We start from the raw sequence: 4,316 nt of genomic DNA on the forward strand, positions 1-4,316 counted from the left end.
AAGTGAGCATTAGCAGTATTTATGGGTCTGCAGTTAGCGTTTGTTTTTCTCCCATCATGTCCTAGTATCCCAATTGTTAAAATAAACAACTGCTTTTGCTTTGTAGCTACAACTTTACAGTTTAGGAGTCTTGCATCTGAAATAACGAATTAGCCACTCACTACACAACACTGAAATAAAAACAGAGCAGTGTGTAACTTGGACTCGGCAGCCACCAGCTGCACCTCATCTTGCTAATCTTTGGCCTTTTTTTTTTTTAAGCGGGGGCTTTTAAGAGTTAAGTTACACAACTCTCTTTTTATTTTTAAAGTGAGTGAATTCCTTGTTGCGTTGTTGAGGATGATAAATTGATACCACATGTTGCTTCCAGACAAAAAAGACTCTGTGCTGCAGTGGAAGCACTTGCAGCTGGTGTCTGAGTTAATGGACGGGCTCCACAAGGTAAACATGGCTTGGAAGAGGCCGAAACAGGCACAGGGAGGGGGAATTTTCTTTGCTTAAAGGCTCGAGCATTTGCTGCTGTTGCCTGACCAGGACCGAGTGTTGAAATCACACACAGTCCAGCCTTTTTGGGAGACTCATTCAGTTGTTCATGTCAAATCAGGTACACAGCACTTTGGAAATGTTTAAGTGTCCTCTCTGGGAGCTTATCCCTTTGCAGTCTTACCAAAATGTCAAGAGAGATGTGTAATTAGGACATGGTAGCTGATTTTATTTTTTTTTTTGTGAGCAAAACTTGGCTGTTTCCCTTGAGAAGTATTAACTGAACAAAATGTGGCGCAGTGGATCAACATTTGTACAAGCTGAGAGCGTAGCCCCATGTTTGGGGAAAGTGCTATCACCCTATACGTTCCTGTCCTGGCTACTTGCAGGCACCCAGTTGTACCCCTTCTCCTGATGCTGTCAACTTGAGCCAAGGTAAGGGCGCAGCGCTGCTTGCCTGTGGTGCTGTACCACCCTTTGCTCACACCAAATCTGACCTGCCTCCTGTGTTCCTCTGTCCTGGGTCTTCCTTGTCTCCAGGGCTGGTCACTCCTCCCTGCAGGACCACTTCCCCAGGGGACTGGGACCCAGCTGAGCTGGGCTCAGTGCCATACGGGATGCTCTTGATCTTATCTGCAGGAACCTCAGCCTTCTGGCTCGTAGTGGACCGCACAGCGTTCTTCAGGTCCAGTATAAATAGTAACACTAATAAAGGGAGAAGCTTGTCGTACTTCTACTCTGCTCTTCTAGAGTCTGTATGCTGTACCCATCGGCGGTATCTGAGCTCTTTCCAAGGTGTCTGCAGCCTGGCCAGCATCTGTCCCTTCTACAGATGGTCTCCAGGACAGCTTGATGGAAGTTCCTTTATAGATCTTTTAAAGTTTCTTGTGTTTTGGCACAGAAAAATGTGTTATGTTTCCATCATCATGTCCTAATCCATCTACCACATAAATCAAAGACAAATCCCCATCTATTTGATCAGCAGCAGGTTCAAATGATAAACTATTTTCTTTGCTTCTCCACCTCCTTTGTGGTTTGTCGCATGGTCGTGTATTACTAACACACGCAGTTGTGAGCAAAGATTGTCCCACAATGTTTTCCTGTATTTTAAGCAGATGGGAACATTCTTTGGCAGATTGGAAATCAGGTAGAAAATACAGTTATTTCCATCCAGATTGCAGCCTGACAGCAGAGTGCAACAGCCTTTACTGATGTGAGTTGTCAGTCCCGGTGACTTCTGTAGCAAAACTTGCATGTGAAAGGATGATACGATCCAGCCCTAATTTGATTTGGCAAAACATCCAACACTAGGAGAAACCAAGGAACTCAGATACTGTTGCTGAAGAGGTTAGTGGGGGAGGTTACATGAAATAAGTGGGTTTTAAGGCGATGTTTGAACAGAGGGTGGAGATGGGGTGCACAAAAATAAATTGGCCCATAATTATGCTTAAGAAAATAATCTTCCTACAGAAGAAAAGTAAAGAAAAACAGAAGCCAGAGCGTAAGTGGCATATTGCATAATGTAAAGGAGAACAAACTGCTTGGGTTTTTTATAACCACCAATTTTCAATGCAAAAGTATTATTACATACTTTTATTATTTGTGTAATACCAACACTGAGCAAAAAGATATAATAAGAAAATTACACATGTGCATACATCTATCCGCACATGCAGGAGCCCTCATCCTGAAAGGTGCCTCAGTCTCACAATTTTACCATTTAGGATTTTTCATGGTTTTAGGCCAGATAGTTTCATACTACGGCTACAGAAATAAGCCATTTTATGAGAGTACCATAGGTGGAAAACCGTTAGCTGCTGGCACTTTGACTGAGTGTCTTTATATCTGAAGCTGTGTGGTATGCTGCGTGTGACACCTCAGGTGTTTCTTTTCTGTGTTTTCTAAGATTTTTTTTTTCATTAGCAGGAGTCATGGTGCTGTGTGTTCTTATATCCGGCATTTTAAAGTGGGGAACAGCGTGGTTTGTATGGCTCTCGTAGCCATGCTTGACATGGTGGTCCATGGCTGTCCTCGTCCTGTTGCCAGCTCTTCGTGAGGAGAGGTCCCCATGCAGGCGTTCTCACAAGTGATTGTCCATGAAAGTCATGGGGGATGAATGTGAGAGCTACCTGCATTGATGCAGTACAAGCTGAAATATCAACAAAGGTTATTTTTCAAAAAACCAGCAGTTCTCCAGCCAGCTGGGAGAAACCTGAGGAAGTAAGCAGTGACGCCTAGTTATTAGAAGTTAGAAACAGACCGTTGCCAGACTCAAAATATAGTTAAAATGTCATCAGTTAAATAATAAAAAGCTCTTTCCTTCCTTAGACTGAAGAACTATTATGCTGCAACTCAATCCACCATATTCTGATGGCATGATATTCCCTTAGAAATGGACAAGTTTATGTCTGAGGCACTGACCCAAACTTCTCTTGAGTATGTCTGTAAAGTCTGGTGTGCTGTTTTGTGCAAATTGTTTAAACATAACAGTTGCTATTTTGAACTGTAGTCCATATGATTTCTCTTTTCATTAAGTGATAATCACAACCGCGTCTGCTGTCTGCGTGCGAGAACTTCAGGCATGTTCCATTTCACAATCTGACAAAAACCACAACACTTAAAGGAGAAAAAAAGGCATTTTATACTGAAAAGAATTCTTAAAAAAAAAGATGGGCTGTATTTCTTTATGCATCAAATGTGTCTCCAGTTCAGTGATGTCAAACAGCCATTTATCCTAGGGATGCAAATGAGGAGGTGCTTGTGAATGATTTGTTGATTGATTCACTCTTTGCCCATTTAAATCTGGGATGTTTTCAGCGCTTTGTAAATGAAGGACACTTATGCTGGATGGTTTGAATATGCTACGATCCTGTTGACTTTGTGTTTTTAAAGCATGCTGGTCGAACAAATGTGATTTTATCCTCTTTATAGATATACCTGGTAATTGCCACAATTTAAGAAAAAAGAGCTCTTGCAACTTTTAAAACTTGATCATCTTTAACTGGGAGGAATAGCACAACTGTTTTGTCAAAGGAATATGGGATGGCTCCAAAAATCTTTTGACTTGCACATGGAAAAAAAAGCCAAACAAATCTGGAAGCATTCTAACTAGCAAATAGTACTTGCTTGTCCTTGCTTTGAGCCATGTTTTAAGCCCAAGATTGGCAGGATGAGTGGAGTGCAATTTTCATCTCAGTTATTTTTCAGTAGGGGTACCATGGTTTGGTTTTCTTGTCCTCTTTCTCATCCTGAGTTGATTATCATCAGTTTGAGCCAATGTGGTTTTTGGATGGTACATGTTGCTGCCTAGTGCAAGCGGGTAATATGCAAGAGCAGGCAGTGCACAGGCTCCCTGTATTTCGTAGCATCCTGTACAGCATGGAGTATCTGACTGTGTACAGCAGCTTTATACAACTCCGTACCTAGCAGCTTCCAGGGACAGGGATATCATTGTGCACTGTGTCACATTATGTTTTGAAGACTTCTATAGCGAGGGGACAGCTGGCCAGCTACTGCAGTATGGGTGTAATTCTCGTGCCTTTAATCAAAAGGGAAAGTACAGCTTAGTCATGCACAAGAGCGCCTGTGGGAGAGGAGCAACAGCACTTGCAGTTTTCTCAAGAATTAGTATAACAAATACACAACACACATGCCTATGAAGAATTAAAAAGACATTTGCAGAGACTGCAATGAGTGTGACTACCCCTCCAGTCAGATTTTTGCAGTGCCTTTGCAGTTTTATTTCAAGGAACTGATGGCAAGATTGCTGATAGTATAGAGGTTTGTCCTGTCAAAAGCAAGGGAGAAACGTCTGGCTCCTTGCTAGCAGGAAT

The sequence above is a fragment of the Mesitornis unicolor genome, unplaced genomic scaffold, assembly GCF_000695765.1.
Source record: "Mesitornis unicolor isolate BGI_N332 unplaced genomic scaffold, ASM69576v1 scaffold8362, whole genome shotgun sequence".
NCBI lineage: Eukaryota > Metazoa > Chordata > Aves > Mesitornithiformes > Mesitornithidae > Mesitornis > Mesitornis unicolor.